The sequence below is a fragment of the Dipodomys spectabilis genome, unplaced genomic scaffold (assembly GCF_019054845.1).
Source record: "Dipodomys spectabilis isolate Male_0828 unplaced genomic scaffold, ASM1905484v1 ptg000029l, whole genome shotgun sequence".
Lineage (NCBI taxonomy): Eukaryota > Metazoa > Chordata > Mammalia > Rodentia > Heteromyidae > Dipodomys > Dipodomys spectabilis.
Genome location: NW_024870706.1, coordinates 29,813 through 49,933, shown reverse-complemented (window position 1 = coordinate 49,933; position 20,121 = coordinate 29,813).

Genomic DNA, 20,121 nt, shown 5'->3' with positions numbered 1-20,121 from the left:
GAGAAGAAAAACAAAAGGCCATACTAATACTTTTATCTGCCACATTGTTTTATTAGTATATTCAAACACACACATATAAACACACAGATACACATTATGAAGACACAGTCAGTGTCTTCATTTTAGGAATTCCCTAAAATATTTAGTCTGCTGAGATCTGATTAGAATTTACAGAAATATCTATTGGCTTCCACTCCTAGACAAGTTATTATCATTGATGAAGATGTTGCCATTTGAATTTAGAATACCCGAGAAAGACCTATGTGTTAAAGAAAAATGACATTCCAATTCCTCCCAGACTGTGGAGCATACCTGAATAGTTCTTCTGTAGATTAAGTTATTCAGAGTGAAACTCATGAGAAAATAGACTCTCATCTTCTTTCTTCTTCTATCTTTTAATCATTCTAGGTAAAAAACATTTCTCTTTGACATACTCCCCTCCTTGACATTGTCTTGTCACTGGCCCCCAAAGCAATAAAACCAGCTGAACATACACCGAAACATTCAATCTTGTACATCTGAGTAAGCCTTTCTGCTTAATAAGTGGACAATATCACTAATTATGGTATGTTATCAAACTAACCCAAAGTTCTAGTCTTTCTAACAATGTGGAGTATATTAAAATGTGCTTCATTATAAAATATCTAACTCCATGTTGTATATTGTGTTTTTATTTCTGTTGATCCTAGCGCTTACAGTCAGGGCCTAACTGTAAAACAGTTTGCAATAAATAATCACATTACTTTTATGATTCCATAATTTTACTTGTTTTCCTATAAATTTATAGAATAGTGTAGCTATGGAAATCAATAAATATTGAATTTTGATATCAGATTATCTATCACTGCAAGTGTTGTCAAAATTTATCTACACTGAAATGATTGCCATTGATATCTTTCTCAAGATTCCAAATGTTTATACTTTCAGCTGACCTTTTACAAAACTCATACCCCAAACATAATTTTTAGTTTGTTCATGCAATCATAAATATATGGCACAAAAAGTTAATTAACTTTATTTGCTGTCACTAATGGAGTATAGAATTAAGTATATACCCTCAGGGAAATAAGATATTTCCTTCTAAATCCAGACTTGCAGGCAGACAGACAGACACCCACACCCACACACATACACACACCCACACTCTCTCTCTCTCTCTCTCTCTCACACACACACACACATACTTACCACTCTGACTCAGGTTAGGTTCCAGACATTGGGGATCAGACAATGATCTATTAATCAAACTTTCTTGTCCAGACATAAAATACATTAATAATTCCACACATATAGAAACACCAGATCATTCAAAATAATGAGAATATTTAACAGAACCACCCCGCTCTGAGCCATCTACTCCCTGATTTCATTCACTCATGTCGATGCATTTTTCATATCATAATTAAAAATCTTTTTGTATCTCTCTGATTAGCAGAAAATATGTTATCATATAAGAGAAAATGTAGGTAAAATTACTTTTTGCATATGAAATAATGACATTCCTGAGGATAAAACATGCCTGTTTTTCAGTTTGGTTGCCAAAATGGAACTATTAGATCTTCTGAGTATTTAACTTTATACCTGAACCTTCAAATTTCACTAGGATTTGAATTGTGTTACTTACAATATTAATGTAAAATAAAAGCATTACTAAATATAAATAAAATTATAATTTTTATCACACTTTAATCCCTGAATTGACTTTATTATAAAAACAATTACATTTATATAACATGATAAACATCATGAAACAAATTATGAGGTATGGAAACAGAAGAGTCCGTTTTTTGTTTACTGTATGTTGTTGTTATTTATAGTTTGTGATGATTCTGTCTTCTTTACCTTATGCATGGTATATTCATTCTATGTCTTCAGGAAGGTGGGGGTGGGCACAAAGCTTTAGGAAAAGGGGGAAAAAATAAAGCAGTGAAGTTCCTTGAACATTGATGAAAGTGAACTATTTAACACATGGGTGGGGAAAGAAGTGAGGGAATGGGAAAATATGAGGGAACTGAAGACATTTCATAAAAGGAAATGTACACATTACTTGACTCATGTAATTGTAATACCTCTATAAATCAACTTAATAACAGGGTAAATTTATTTTAAAAAGGCAAACAAAATATCGTTTCTTAGAATCTTACAAGTATGTTTTGTTCACTGGTTTGAGCTGGTTGAGTCTATCTCTGAAAATAGCTACATTTACATTCATTGGGCGAATTTTTGAGCTACTGGTATATAAAAGTCAATTATGATTGTATGTTTTTTGAGACTGATTCCTTTATTTTCTTTATCTAATTTGTATAATTTCTATCTACCAGTTTTTGAATTGGCTTGTTCCTGTTTTTCAAGGACCTAGTGGTGCATTATTAGTGCTGATTTAAGATTGTTCTAATTTGTTGATGTACATACTCAAATCTATAAATTTTCCTGAGTATTGCCTGTGTTCTTGTGTCCCATAGGAGGTAGTATTTTGTCTGGTCACTTCCACTGAATTCCATAAACGTTGGAACTTCCCTCCATATGTCTTCAGTGACTCACTGATGATTTGGAAATATGTTACTTAGTCTCTGTGAGTTTCAGAATTTTTTGTGACGCCTTTTGATGATGAGATCTAATTTGGTCCCATTGTCGTCTAACAGGATATAGGGAGTAATTTCATTTTTATTTTTGAATTTTTACAGATTTTCTTTCTGATCTAAGATATGATCTATTTTGGAGAACGTTCCATGAGCTGTTAGGTATAGCTTGCCAAAACAATTATTTGGTTTTGATTTTTTGCTAGATTTTGACCTGGATGGCCCATCCAGAGGTAAGAATGATGTGTTCAAGCAATCAACAATGTGTTTGGATGTATGCATATTTTTAGGGCAAGTAGTATTTGTCTGATGAATTTGAGAGATCTAGGATTCAGGGCATTGATATCTAGCGTTGTTATATCCCTCTGATGGAGAGTTTCCTTCATCAACATTTAATGTCCTTTTTAGTCTCTTTTTTCCTTTATACCAATTTTAATTTAAAGCCAATCTTATCTAATATTAATATAACTAATCTGGCCTGTTAATGAGGTCCATTTTTAGTTTGTAAAGATGATATACAGAAGGGATCCAATTACATAAGTCAAATAATGAGCACATTTCTTTTTCAACAATGTCACCTCTTCCCACATGTTGTCCCAGTTTTTCCCTTTCAACCCCCCTCCCCCCTAAGTTGTATAGTTCATTTACAAGGTAGTGTCTATTGAGTGGCACTGCTACATTTGTTTACACTTTGTCCCACCATTTCTGTGTTTCCCTTGCCCTTTCCAAACTTATATATAAACCAAAGATGCAGAAATTAAAACGAAATAACAGCATCCGAATTCAGATGGAAAAAGCAAAATAATAAAAAAAACTCTCATTATCATTTCTTGGAGATCAATTTGATGAACATTATTTTATATGATAATATTCATATAGCTATTGATCCGTTGTGATCCTCTCCAAAGGGCATCCTCCTTTGATCTCACTGTATAAATGTTTAGAATCCCATGTAATTTATCATGTCCAAATGTAATGTTTTCTCTTTTACCATCCAAGTGTGTTAAGTTGTAGAATGAGAGGCACATTCTAATACAACAAATGAGGGAAATCGGGCAACCTATATTGCTTTGAGTCTGACATTCTTCACTTAATATAGGTTTGTTCCAAGTCTTTCCATTTCCTTATGAATGGTGTAATATCACTTTTTCTGGGTGAATAGAGTTGCATCATACTTAAGAGTTTCTTCATGGCAAAGGAAAAATTAGCAGGATATATAGAAAGAGAATAGAATGAAAGGAGATATTTACTAACTAAGCATTAGACCAGGGTTTACATAACTAACCCATATTTAGAGATCAAATAAACGCTCAAATCAACAAGAGCCCTATTAATATATTGGATAATGACTTAAAGAGAACTTCTTAGAAGAAAAGTAAAAATGACAAATAGACATATCTTTCTCCATGAAAGAAATGCAAATCCAAACAACACTGAGATTCTTCTCACCCCTGTTACAATGTCATTATGAAAAAAAAGAACAATCACATTTACTAATAGGGATGTGGTCCAAAGGAAACTCTATTACATTGTTGGTGGAAATGTAATCTTGTTCAACGACTTTGGAAAACATTATGGAGGTTGCTCACAAAACTGAATAGAAAGCTACCTATGATTCAGCAATTCCACTTATGGGCATTTATCCAATAGAGCAGAAGCAAGGCCACACTGAAGCTGCCACCACAATCATGTTCATTGTTGCATTATTTTCTGTAGCCAACTAATGGAATCAGCCTAGATGCCTCTCACTGCAAAAAGGGATCAAGAATTGTGTGCGTGTCTGTATATGAATTATATATATATATATATACATATATATATATAAGTTCATTGATCCCTATTTACAAATATGTATGTATATATACATACATAATCAAATTTTATTAATCAATCAGAAAGAATCATATTGCACCATTCTTTTTTGGGGGGTGGGGGGGGTCCAGTCGTGGGACCTGCGCTCTAGGGCTTGGGCACTGTCCCTCAGATCTTCAGCTCAAGGCTAGCGCTCTACCACTTGAGCCAGAGTGCCACTTCCGGCTTTTTTTTCTTTTTGCTTATGTGGTGCTGAGAAATCGAACCCAGGGCCTCATGCATGCAAGGCAAGAGCTCTACCACTGAGCCACCTTCCCAGACCCTACTGCCCCATCTTAAGGAAAATGAAAGACTTAGAAATAATCATATTAAGTGAAATTAACTGGACCCAGAGAAAGTTAGGTTGTATGACTTTCCTTATGTTTGGTAGACAGAAGGTGCACATAAATGTAAAGTTAAACATACTGGATGATATCCAAGGAGGTAAATGAATTATCTGAAGTGTCAGAGTCCATGGAAAGTGTAAATAGTATAGTTCTCTTCAAAGATTAAGTCAAAACCCAACAAAATAAATACCAGTAAATGCGGACTACAAGAGAGGACAGTGGGGGGCAAGGTGAGAGGGGTAGGAAATTGAAATGGATAGAGTACAGGCAAGAATCTATTGCATACTTCCCAGAATTGAAATAAACAAAATAATGGATAGTATGAAATGGGGGTGAAGATGTTGAAGTGGTAACACAATTCCAGGTGTACTGTATACACAAAATGATTTGTTAAATGGCAAGTAATTCCATACATAACATAATGTTGAGATAAGTATGGACTTTGTTGATTGGGAGGGGTGGATGAGAATGTTGAATGGAGTGACATTAATCAAGATGAATTGTATTCATAAACTGTTTCAGTGAATGGCAACTCCTTTGTACAAATACTTAAAGATAATAAAAGTATTCAAAAGGTTAATTATGATAGTTGAATAGAGCGTTGAACCTCAATTCAATTCCCATTTAATAATATTTGTAACTTGTAGGTTTTGAGAATAAAGTTCAAATAATAAAACCTTATGAATAGTTTTTTTCAAAAATTTGAAATTTAAATCAATACTACTTTGCTTTTTGTCCACTATTGGGCTGTTATAAGAAAATACTTCAAAGTAAGTTGATTAAAAACATCAGGACTATATTACCCATACTCTAGAAGCTTGAACATTGATTATAAAAATGATTATTCAAAGCAAATCTTTGTCTTATGGGGGTCTACTCTCTGGTTCATTATAATCTGTTTGCTGGACATTCACATGGCAGAATAGTTATATTGGGCTTCATTTATCAGGATCATTATTGCAGGGTAATCTCTGAAAGGCTGATTCTAATGTCATCAGACAGGGGAATAGAATTTCAATACGTGTAATTGGAAGGAGTTACAGTGTCCAATACTTTTTGCAACTTTTTCTTTAACTCAGTGTAGTGTATCATTTGGATATTATTTCATAGAAAATAATAACTTAAGGACAAACCTATATCGTGTAAATTATGTGAATGATTCTTCTTATAATGGGAATAATTGTAGGGATGACAAAGTGAAGTATGATTGTTTTGTGGCTCTTGAATCACATCATAGGTAATCATGTAAACATGTTCAGCCTTTCTAAGGCCCTTCTGATGTATTTGAACAATCTCCAATGAGTTAACTGATTTCAGAAATACAGATCTCCTTAGATTTTAATTGCTGTCTGCTATTAAGACTCCCACAGACACCAAAATCAGAGTATGATAATTTCTCTGATAAAACATAAAGTATAAATTGTTATAATTAATATAATATGAAGACTGTAATATTAATAGCATTATAAATACTAGTGCTCACATTATATAATATATTGACATCCTTTGGTACCATCAATTTTTAAAATATATATAACAATGTAAATAGTTTGCCAATAGTTATTTGATGATGTATAGAAAATGAGAAAAAGATTTGTGTACATATTCACTTGAGATGCAAACAGATTCCTCTGGTTATTTCTGATCCTTCCTTTGTTGGTTTCATTCATGCATGGAGAACATGCAGCAAAGTGACAATTGTAACCTTGCGTTTACAAAAGGGTTAACTTACATGAAGTTTATGTTGGGCTAAATAACAGATTTTGTAAATTAAATTGGTTTTGTCCCTTCCTTCCTTCGTTCCTTCGTTCCTTCGTTCGTTCCTTCCTTCCTTCCTTCTTTCCTTCTTCCTTCCTTCCTTCCTGCTGTCTTTCCTTCCTCCTTCCTTCCCTCCATCCCTACCTCTCTCTTTTGCTCTCTTCTTTTTTCTTTCCTTCTTTCCTCTTTTCTTTCCTCCTTTCTTTCTTTCTCTCTTTCTTTCTTGCTTTTCTTCTATTCTTCCTTTCTTTCTTTTACAAATAATATTTCTTAAGTGTATACATAAAATACCAATGTGTTATGAGTAATTAAAAATATTAACTAGATTAATATTAATTTTAATGACCTATGCTATATCTTAAAGCAAATTGTACTAAAAACCACTTCATAAAAGTTGCAGGATATGAAACAAATATTACTATTCATGATATTGTGTATTTCTTTAAACTAAAATAAGTATTTAGACATAATATGCATGTGTGCATGTGGGTGTGTTTTATTCTTGTGATTTGAACTCAAGGTCTATGCCTTAGTTTTTTTCACTCAAGGTTAGTTTGACCCACAACTCCACTTCTGGCTTTGTGTGTGTGTGTGTGTGTGTGTGTGTGTGTGTGTGTGTGTGTGTGTGTGTATGTTTGTGTGTGTGTGTGTGTGTGTGTGATTAATTGAGATTTGTCTCACAAACTTTCTTGCCAAAGCTGGCTTTGGTCCCCAGCTTCCTGAGTAGCAAGGATTACAAGCTTTAGACACTCATATTCAGCATAGATATATCTAAGAATAAAATAAATTTATTATTTGAATTCTAGAGGCTCAATTTAATTAATTAACATTTAGATATTTATTTAGTTGTTAAATCTGAACCTGCACTGTGGAAAAATACTGTTCATTTTTATGAAAAATTATACACTTGAAGGTTTAAATTACAGAATCTTTGGACAAATTGAAATACTCTATTATTCAAAAGCGACAAAGAGATCATTAATCAAATTTCTCATGTAAGATAAAATCAATAGGCTCTGTCAGGATGAATGAAGCAATTTGCCATTAACTTTGATTATTATCTACTGAAGTCAACAGTCATTTTTAGAAATTGAATCAATCTTAATATAAGATAACTAAAGCAAGATATTCCATGACTTTTCCAATTATTCTTATAGACTTCAATATAACTTATTTTTGAATGGCAGGAAATTCATATTATACCTACTTTCTATAGAATAATTAAGAAATAAATGATCGTCATAGCATTCATTTTTCCTTCACTAGAAAGAATGAAACTTGCTATAGACGACAAAATACTTCAATGGAAATGCCAGAAAATTATGAAAAGTTCAAGTCACTATAAGTTGAATGAAATAGTCATTTTTGAAGGTAACAAATTGTAATCTCTTGAAGCTTCTTTATCTGTTAAATAAAATGTATTTGTGTTCAAAATATTTCATTCATCTCTCCAACAGTGGTATAACCAAACCAACTCCATGCCAAATAGCTTATCTGATTAATTCAAGTAAATATTTAGGAAGAGAAGTTATCACACTTGTATAGCAATATCTATGCACCATTCTAGAAATTAAATCTGAAATCATAAAAGATTGGGATTAATAATTAGCTTTCACTATGTTGCCATAAAGAGGTGGTGAACCTTTTCAAGTGGGCACAGTTGTAGAGGTATGGTCATTGAGAACTTGTGATCAATGAAGATGTTAAGATAAATGTCCTTTCTTTCTCTTCCTTTTTTTCCTTCTCTGTCTCCTTCTCCTTTTCCTTCTTCCTCTTCTCCTCTTTCTCTCTCTCCCACACCTATTCCTCCTCTTCTTTACTTTCTGTCTTCCATGAAAACACATACTCCATGAGATTTTCCTGACATTGGGTTCTGTGCCACCACCAACCCAAAACAATGAGGATAAGAAACATAAACTGAAATGTATAAAATCAGATGCCAAAATTAATCTATCCCCTTATTAATTAATTTTATAAAATATTTTGTCATATGAATAGGAGACTGACACAGCATGCTCTCATTTATTATAAGGGATAGGATTTACTGGAAAAAAATCTGACTAACATCACCTTAGTGAAATGATTGATTTAATAAATATTACATTAGGACAAATCTACTTTAAAATATCAGATATACTTCAACAAGAGGCAAAAAATTCACCTCTATGGTTTGCTAAGAAAAGACATCAGAATTCAATCTGTTCCTCAAGGAAATTGACCTATAATTGGCAGTATTGTCAATTTCATAAATGATTTAAGAAGACTGAAGAACAAATTTCAACTCTAACTAAGAGATAAAATTTACTTTGTCCCTGTAAACAACCTTTGTATTCTATTTATGTTTGGTCCACAAAATGACTTGTATTCTATTTTAATCGTATTTTAATTGACTTTAAGTAGTTGCATGGGAGTTGCTGTTTGACCATGCAATTTATGAACAGTGTTTAGTGAGTTATTTTCTTGTCTTTCTTCTCTCCTGAGGTTTGAACTCTGGGTCTGGGCGGTGTGCGTGACCTCCTTTCGATGAACCGTAGAAGTCTATCACTTGAGGCACAGCAGGACTTTAATTTTTCTGACATTTAATTGGGGATAAAATCTCACAGACATTCCTACCTGGGCTGGTTTCAAACCTCCATCCTCAGTCTCCTGAGTATCTAGGATTACAGGCATGAGCCGTTAGTGCCAATCTTAATACAATGCATCTTTTTCTTTTTGACCCTCCTGGGGCTTGAACTCAGGGCCTTGACAATGTCCACGAACTTCTTTTCCTCACATTGGCACTTTATGACTTCTGTCACAGTGCCAATTCCAGCTTTTTTTGTTAAGGTAGAACTGAGGAATCAAACCCAGGGGTTCACACTATTCCCCTAAGACTACTACTAAGCCATATTCCCAGCTCAATACAATGCATCTTGATGATCATTATCCCTCATTCTTTTCAGTCCTATCTCATTCCTCAATTTACATAATTTTGTAGAGTATTCACTGACTTGCAGTGTCATATACAGTCACTCAGAGGATATATCACCGATCATATTTTATTGACAGTCTTATTCATCAACATATTAAACGTGTGCATTATAGAATTCTGTGATTTTAAATTCTAAATTATTACTCAGATTCACCCATTACTATTCTAAAATTTTTCTTAAGGTTAATGCAAATGCAATCTGTAATTCTTAGATAAAGTACAATGATTAATAGAATGTTAAAGAGTTGGACTATGAATATCATCTTCAGTTCTAGAACATTTTATCATAGCTACACTCTCACAGTACTCCAATATCTATTATTCAACACTTCCTGTCATCATTTCAACCTACCCTCCACTTGACCAACCATTACTTCATAGTCTACCACTACGTCTGTGTCCATTTTAAAAAGCTGATATAATTAGAAATTGAAGTCTATTTTATCCATTCTTCCCAAGTAAAATTAGCTTCCAAACCAAATCCATATAAATTTTTCCCAGGGATATACCATATTGATTTGTATGTGTGTGTATAATTCTATAATCCCCTCAATGGGCATTTCAATATTTTATTATATCTTATTATAAAAGGTTTTCTTATGTATATAATTGTACATGTGTTTCATTGGACATATGTTGAAATATATTTTGTATAGAAAATTATGATTCAAAGGCTGAGAAGTTGGCTCAGTGGTAGAGCGCTTGCCTTGCATGTCTGAGGCCCTGGGTTTGATTCCTTAGCACCACATAAACAAAAAGAAAAAAGCCGGAAGTGGCGCTGTGGCTCAAGTGGTAGAGCATTAGTCTTGAGCTGAAGAGCTGAGGGACAGAGCTCAGGCCCAGAGTTCGGGCCCCACGACCGGACCCAAAAATAAAAAATAAAAAAATTATGATTCAAAATGCTGGATCATAGAGGCAATTCTATGTGTAATATCTTAGATTTCCATTATTTATAACAAACTGACTATATCACTTTAAGTGCCAAGCACCAATATATAAAGATTCCAATTTCTACATATTGATTGTGCACTGCTATTCTATTGTTTTTTCTATTTCCATTAATCTCTATATGTATGCAGTGTATAGGTATGGTATGATTTTTCCATATATTATTTGGATTTTGGTATATCATTATAAAGGTATGTATTTGGATTTTTTGATAACATATTCAGGATAGTTTCAGCTTTTCATAGGCAGGATGGTTAAGGTTTTTCATAGGCATTAATATATTTCTTATTCAAGTCTCTTTAAATAAATGTATATGTATACACACTATGTGCATATGCATATATTCATACTTATATGTGTACATACACAAATACCTATACATGTATACATATATATCAATATACAGATGTATATATACATGTATATAGACATACCTGTTTACTATTATCTTCATTTGTCTGTAAGTTAGCATTTTACTTTATTTGCCAAACGTGTCGTTTATTGATTTTACTTTATTTTATTTTATTGTTAAAATGTTGCACAGAGGGATTACAATTAAATAAGTAAGGCAATGAGTATATTACTTGTTGATCATTATTACCCCTTTCCTTCCTTGTTGTTATCCCACTATCCCTTCCCTCCCCCAGCTCCCACAATCCTTTCTCCCCACTCTTCGAAGCATGAAGTGGTAAGGTTCATTTCCAATATAGTCTTATTGGTATCTGTGTTGCAGTAGGTCATCCTGTTTCCTTGTTTCAGCGTTTTGTAATTCCCATTACCCTCCCCAGATTAGACATGTATATACAAGATGCAAGGTATCAAACTCGAGAAAAGTGACAACAGGGGATATTCCATAGAGGAAAGAACATACTAAGGAAACACCAACAACAAAAATGAATAAAATGACATTGTACATTTACAACAGTAACAATACAGACAGAATTCCTAAACATGTCCCTTATTACCAAGCTAGTTATTGCAATTCATGTCCTTATCATTTTTGGAACTTCACTAAAATGTATTGTAGCCTTCCATGTGGACTTATATGTTTAATTTTTCCTAAATCTATCTACTCATATGATACCAGGCAGCTCTCTTCTGAAGCCAAAAAGGCAGCCTTCAACAGCTTGGTTCCAAATCACTTGTATTTTTTCTTTGTACTAAGAATACTGATTAAAGCCTAGTGCCGGTGGCGCATTTTATAATTGTAGCTACTCAGGAAGCTGAAATGAGGATCGTGGTTCAAAGCCAGCCTGGGCAGAAAAAGTCCATGAGACTCTTATCTCCAATAAACCACCAGAAAACCAGAAGTGGCGCTATGACTCAAGTGGTAGAGATCTAGCCTTGAGCTGAATAGATGAGGGACAGCGCCCAGTCCCAGAGTTCAAGGCCCACGACCACCCCCAGCAATAACAACAACAATAAAGAGAATATTTACTCAAAAGGCAATACCATTAAGCAGTCTTAAAGATAGGTTGAAGTCTAACATTTTAGTCTTATCTTAGATACCAAGGGCCTTCTATTCTAATGAGCCATGAGCCCTCAGAATGTTGACCAAATTCTTAGTTTATTTACACAATTACTATAAGTATGTATTTTCTCATTTAGCTTTCATTTCACCACAAGATCTGTATTTATACTTTATGACATACTTGAATACCAATGCCTTTGGAAGGTATTTATTAATTGGTGTATATTAATTGTACAAAGAAATCTTATTGAAATATCTTACACACTCACATATTGATCAAGGGCTTGATTAATCCATTTCTGTCTGTCTCCATTCCCATTGCCCCTTATTTTTCATCTGTTTTCTGTGAATTTCTTTGTGTCATCTCCACATATTGTCAAAATGTATTAAAGTGTTGTTGACTTTCCCTCAATGAAAATTATGCAATGCTGAATATAAAAGCAAAAATCTAAGTAAATGGAGACTTATACTTTTTATGTATTGGAGGACACAATTGAGCAAAGATATTAATTGTCCCCACCCCCCTTTTTGGGGGGTCATACATGGGGCTTGAAATCTGGGCTTGGGCACTGTTCCTCAGCTCTTCAGCTCTAAGTGAGTGCTGTACCCTTTGAGCAACTGTGCCACTTCTGGTTTTCTGGTGGTTAATTGGGGATAAGAGTCTCATAGACATTCATATTCCAGCTGCCTTGAACCACAATCTTCAGATCTCAGCCTCCTATCCAGCTATTATAATAATCGTGAGCTAACTGTGCCAAGCTTCACAGTTTTATTTATAAGATTATGAAAATTTCTAAAAAAAACCTGACAATCACTCTTTGATTCATGGACAAAGGAAAATAAACTTGAATATATTTCTCTATCCAATATTAAAGCTGCTAGTGTAAAATTGTTATATTTGTAGAGGAAAGATTATACAGCTCAATGTGTCTGTAGGGCACCAGATTAGAGCCACATAATTATTATCAAGGAATATTTAATAAGAGTGTAAAACCAAACACTTGTGGAGTGACATTCTCTTTAATAAGTGGTGATAGGTTAGACAATCTTGGGGAGAATTAAAAAGTGAACATTGACTTAAAATAATTTATTCAAATATTAACTTCAAGCAGGATTTGAAGGTGGCCTATAAAACAAAAAGAGGGATGTAAATGTATAACATAGGAAGATGCCTTGACAATTTTGGAGATGAAGCATACCTAAATTTGGCATTAAAATTATAGGAAAGGAAAACTTGATATAGTAGAACTCAAAAATGTATAAAATAATTTAGACTGTGAAAGCTCATATGCAGGAAACTCATGTATCTCAACCTAACTACTTGTTAGGCTGTGATGTGAGTATTGCTGATGGATGGCAGCCCACAAAATAATGTCCCTGAAAATCTTATCTCTGATTAATCAGCAAAAAAGCCAGAAATGAGGCATGACTGAAATGGTATATTATTAACAAGTTGTGACTAATCTCAGGGATCCTGTGTTCATGTCCCAGGACCACACATACATGTACAAAACTAATGGTAGTAATACTACTAATAGTGATGATGATGATGATGATGATGATGATGATGATGATGATGATGATTATGGTGATGATTATTGTAGGGCACATGGGCAGCAAAGATGGTGCTGAGGGGGAGTTGAGTGGGCAGAGCTCAATTTGCTTTATGTTAAGTGTGTAACCAGCCCATGGAAGCTTAGGTTCATGATAGGGTGTGACCTAGACAGTGATTGGTTTCTCTTCCTCCCTTGTCATGCCACCTGCTCTTTTTTGCTTTAAAAAGTGCTGTTCTTTGTTAATAAATGAGTTTCTTCCTGCTTGACTTGACCTCCTGCTGCGTCTGATTTTTTTCCCGGCTGAGGGAGGCTGGGTAAAGGGCCAGCGGCCGCACTTACCTTTCCTCAGACCCCGTCCATCTTTCATGGGATGGACAAAGACCCAACAGATGGTGATAATGATGATGATGAAGATAATGTTGATGAAGTGTACCCATAGTCAAGGATAAAATATTTGCAAATCCTATACCTGAAGAATGTCTCAAATTATACTCTACATAGAACTCTCAAAAACTAATGTTAAAAAGAACATCAATTAGAAACTAGCAAAATACATCTTGTGAAAAATAAGCCCAAGAAAGGCATCATCAGTCACTACATAAAGGTACATTAAAACAAAAATGACATCATAAAACATGTATGAGAATTACTGCACGTAATACAATATTGTCCATACTAAATGCTATCAAGAAAAAGAGAAACTGGATGCTGGCAGGAATCTCAAATGGGAAAGCCACTTCTGAAAACATTTTGACAGGTTCCTTGAATATGAAATATGCAACCACCTAGAGTATAGCACAGGAATTGAGCTCTTCAGGTTTGTCTCATAGAAATAAGCTGTAACATTCACCCAAAGGCCAAAACACAGAGGATTATAGCAGCATTATTTCCTCTAGTTAAAGAAATGGAAATCAATTCAGGCTTTCTTCAGGCGAATGGGAAACGAATTGTGCTACATTCTCTAATAACAGAACCAAAAGGCTAATCGAGTGAATACAATACAATATTACGGCATACAACAACAGGGAATAATCTACCATAGATTTGAGGGCAATCCTAAAAGCTTATTTATTGCATGACCTAGAAATCGGAGAAAAAAGGTGTTTTGGTTTCCAGGGTGAAACAGGTTTGGGATGGGACCAAGGGAAGTAGTGGGTTTAATTATAAAAGGGAAGCATGAGACAGACTTAAAGAAACGTGTCTGTAACTATTCATATAGAGTTGATAAAATTATATTGAACTTAATGTGTGCACAAAATCATTAAAACAATTGAAGTCTACATAAGGTACTTGTGAAATATTAATGTCCTACTTTTAATATCATACTATAAATATTTAAAGAAACTGAAAAAACTATTCAAGGGATTCTCTATGTTCTTCTTATAACATCATAAAGATCCATACTAACCTCAATTGAATTTAAAGATATCTAGAAAACAGAAGTCAATATTGAATGTTTACAATGAAAAATAATATGGGTCCAAGCTTTAGATGAACTACGCCATGCTAATTAGAAGGCAGAGATTTAGAAGACTGATATCCAGGGCCAGTTCTGACCAAAAAAAGTCGTGAGAAAATCCAAAAAAGAAAGCAAGATATAGGGTAATTTCCCTGTTATCTCTCGTTTGTGGAAACCATAGGTAAGAGATTATTGCTCAAGGGAGGCTTGGCCAAAAAGTAATACCTCATCTGAAAAATAATCTAAAGTGGTCAGAGCCTTAGCAACTTCAAGCACCAGTAGTGCCAAAGAAAAAAAGAAAAGGAGAAAACAGGAAAGGAAAAGAAAGGAGAGAAAAGGTAAACTATTTCCTCTTCATTCTTGTAGTTTCTTGTCATTGGATACAAGAATTGAGGGTATTTTTTGCTGTTTTAGGATTCAGGCCTCTCTAATATGAAAGAATTTATTTCAAGTAATTATTTTATTATTACTATTTATTAACTTATTATTAGGTCTTCTTGGAGATTGAACCCATGGCTTTGTATATATTAGTCTAGTCCTACAACTGAGCTTTACCCCAGCTCCCTTGTATAGTTTTGGTAATTGTTTATGAGTTCTTCAATTTATAGCTACTCTACTTTTCATCTTATCTTTTCTCTCCCACATTTTTTTCTATATATTATAATTTATGTGTTCAAAACTTACCTCAATTTTGTATTCTAAACTTATAATTTTGCTTTTCTGTTTACAGAGAAGTCAATTTCCTCAGGAATGTGGTAATGCCATTCTTTTCAATAGAAGCACATATTTCCATCAATAGAACAGAATTGATGATCCAGAAATGAATCCACTCCTATAGGCACATAATCTTTGATAAGGGAGCCAGAAACACAGGATGGAAGAAAGACAAATTCTTCAAAAACTTGTGCTGATGGAATTATCTGTACACAGAAAACTGAAGTTAGATCCTTATATATCCTCCTGCACCAGAATCGATTCCAAATGGGTTGAAGACCTCAATGTAAGTCCCAATACCTTAGAATTTTACAGGAAGAGTTAAGGGAAACACGAGGGCTCCTTGGGACAGGTCAAAATTTCCAAAGTAAGGCTGGATAAATGGGATTACATAAAACCGAATCAATCATTTGTCAGACTCAAAAGACACGAAGAAAAGAGAGATATTGTAGCACAGATTTATTAGGGAGAAAACCTACAGAAGAGAGCCTCAGCCAATGGTAAACCTTTAATCCCTTTTTGAACTAGGATGTTTATAGTGCGTTTACGTGAATATAAGAGTTTTCTGGTGGGGATTAATAAGAAAACAACTAATACTAAGACAGAGATAGCATGTGAAAAGAGTTGTAGCTGGAGAAAGGGAGAGATTAAGGCCATGGTGTCTAGTTCAACACCTTGGCTTGGTGCCAGCTTTGTAAGGTATAGGTGCACAAAGGAAAGGGGGTTCAACAGGACTGGTTATTAACAAAAGCCTCACATAAGTCTGAAGCCTCAAAATAAGGACTCCAGTCTGTGTGGACCAGATAGTATCTAATATGGGGTTTTATTTAAATTAGGAAGCAAAATTTTAGATTTTTGCAGAATGGGATGGTGCATAGTCAGTCACAGGCAATGTCTGCTCTGTCAGGTAATCCAATCTACTCTTTCACTTGTTACCCAGTAGCCAGGTTTCAACACAAATGAGTACAATGAGATTGTACCAATGAGACTGTGATTTTTCCCTCTCCTGAATCAAAACTCTGTCAAATGATTTCTGTCTTCCAGCTATTTATGCAACATTTCTCATGATCTTTTCTACTATTTTGTCTTCATTATTGATGTTTATAGTACTTTTTATTGTTGTCTTATGTGTCTATGCCATTTTAAGAGCTTGAACTCAATGTTTAATTTTCTTCCTTGTACTTTTTGCTCATGGCTGATCACACTCTATCCTTTGAGCCACATTCTCATCTTCTCCTTCTTGCTGGACAATTGGAGATAAGTTTTCACATTTTTTCTGTTTAGACTGACATTGAAATAAAATTTTCAGGTTTTAGCCTCCTGAGTTTCTAGGATTCTACACATGAGCCACTAACACCAAGATTTGCTTTACTGTTACTTTACTTATGTGGTAGAAGAAAGTGGAAGCATATTTGTGTTAAATGTGCAATTTTCAAATACAACTTGGAATCAACTTGATATAATGTAACAGTTATCAACTTTAACAGTTAAATCAATGAATACTTCACATTCCCACAGAAATATAATTGAAAACCAAAGGCATAATTGTTTTGCTAAAACAAGTAATGGAACGATAAACTTCTCTCACCATACAATTCATGTTTTCTATGAGTTTAATTAACAGACATCCAATACTAAAAGTAAATATATTAATTGTATACCATAAGGAGCAAAGTGATTATAGTTAAGAATAGATATTTCATCGTATAGCATAAGGAGCAAAGTGATTATAGTTAAGAATAGATATTTCATCCCAGCCAAAAGATAACTTTTCGAGCAGTCTCACTAAAAACAAAAATGTTACATAGAGAAACTAATGGATATGATATAGCTTGATCATTACACAACATATAAATGAATGGGATTACCAATCCATACTTCATAAATGTGTAAAAAATAATTATGTAGCTAGGTGCCAGCGCTTCTTGCTTGTAATCCTACTTACTAAGGAGTCTGATGGCTGAGAATCATGGTTCAAAGCCAGCATAGGCAGGAAAGTCCTCGAGACTTTTTGTTTGTTTAATTTGGTCAATCGTTGGGCTTGAACTCTGGGCCTGGGAACTGTCCCTACGCTCTACAGCTCAAGCTGAGCATTCTCCCACTTGAGCCACAGCACCATTTCCTATTTTCTGGTGGTTTTATTGGAGACAAGAGCCTCACAGACTTTCCTGCCCCAGCTGGCTTTGAACCGCAATCCTCAGATCTCAGCCTCTTGAGTAGCTAGGATCACAGCCGTGAGCCACTGGAGCCGGCTCCTTGACAATATCTTCAATGAGCCACCAGAAAACTGGCAGTGACTCAAGTGGTAGAACACTAGCTTTGAGGTCAAGAGCTGAGGGACAACGTCCAGGCCCAGATTTCAAGCCCCACAACCGAAAAATTTAAAAATAAACTGTTAAAAATGAACAAATATTTTGGCATAAATGTTAAAATATAATTCTAAAAATTTTTAAATCCTCACTAGATATAATAGTTTATATAAATGAGGAGAAGTGTTTTCTGGTTTGGGTAACCATTGAATCAATTGTGTAAGTCACACATTTCTCAATCAATTCATATTTATGTATTTATATACTTACAAATTTATATATACTTATAAGTATAATTAACTGATAAGTGATAGGCAATGCTGTTTTAGGAATCTCCCTTGGCTTTCTAACATTAACCTTCCTACCTTAAAATAAATATGCCCTCCAACCTTGTCAGAGATTTCATTGACAGTAAAGTTACTCATCTCATTGGAGCAGAAAAGTATAAGCCATAATTATTGTTTGTAATAACTGTCACATTTACATGTATTTCACTTAGTTTAAGCACCATGCCAGAAATAGCAAAATGTCTTCGGAGCCTTTCAATCTCTAAAGAGATGAAAATTTTTAATTATACATCTATTTTTTTCTGCCTAACATCCTATATTTTGGAAAGATCTTTTTGTGTAACACTGTGTTCATGATTAGAAGACTGGAACAAAGGCAATAATGAAAATAGCCAAGGAAAATACTTGGAAAAAATTTAAAAAGCAATGGCAGACACGCCTGTTTTCATCTGTTTTAGTGAGAATATATATTAAAGTATGTTTTTGTTATTTAAAGAGCAATAATTAAACTTTAATTAGCAGTGAAGAAGGGAACAGAAAACTGTGTTTGAAGACAGCTTGACTTTGAAAAATTCAACAAAACATAATGGATTTTTCTTGTTTTTCTATATAGTTGCCAAAATAATAGAGAGCAACACCCAAAGGCAGGAAAACACCTAAGCCAAAGCAGTAAACTTTTGTCTATAATATAATTGTGAGTGTCTGACTCTTTCAAAGTCAGGCTTGCAAGGAGGAAAAGTGTATTTGCTTTAGTGTGAACAATAAAAAATATAAAAATCCTTTATTGTTTTACATATAATTGCTAGAACTTTTCATGTTGGAGAAGAGGAAAGATATGAAAAAGTTCAAAATTTTTTGAGTATTCCCCAAGAGCATTCTTATTTATCACCTATGGCAATGGAAGTATCCTTTGTTACTGTTAGTTTCATGCTTGTTTATATTTAGAAGCATTATTTGTTGCTGGGTTATAAGCTGCAAAACCTTAAGTAGGAATAGAGTCATTTCCTGAGAGAGGAAAGTTGCTGTGTAAACAAACCTAAAATATCAAAGACATAGCATAGTTGAAACTATTTTCCAGGTATGTCAAAATCTGTAGGTATAGATTTTGTTTCCCATTGTTCCAGGGGAAGCATTTTTTTATATTCTTTTTCACCATCTAGTGATCCTATAAAATCCTATACCATCCTGGGATTGGTGTAACTTTACTGGATTCTCTAATTTCTGTTGGAAAGTTAGGAAAGATAGAAAATTATGTTTCTGTTACTGTTTTACTTTATTTTTTATTTCTTGAGAAACTGTAACTCAAAATGACATGAATTATCTTCATAATATTAGGAGACAGATTTCATGTCCATATTCTAACCCTAGCCTTCTACACAACTTTGGTACTTAGTTATCCCCAAATGTGAAAATAAATATAGGGAGCATCTTATTTAAATATTGTTGAGAATTTCAAGACTTCCTTTATGTAAGGCCCTTAGAAGTATGTACAGCATACATGTGTACAAAGCCAGTGACAACAGGCAAATATGACTGTTTCCCCAAAAGGATCTATGAAGTCAATAGTTATCTTCCCAAGCAGATGAAAAAATGCTTCCAAAATGATTCAGTCCACCTACATTTGGGGAGTTATTTAAGTTATGGCTTCTTTGTTAGACATATTCTTTTCTTTTAAAAATTGTCAAATATTAGCTTTATCATAAACTTCGTCTAGTATTTTTGGTTCAAAACAGAAATCTTGGTACAGTTGATGTCACTTGGCTTTCTTACTTTCTCAGTTCAAAGCCATCCCAGGCAGGAAAGCCTGTCACATTCTTATCTGGAACTAAACACCAAAAACGCCAGAAGTGGAGTTTTGGCTAAAGCAGTAG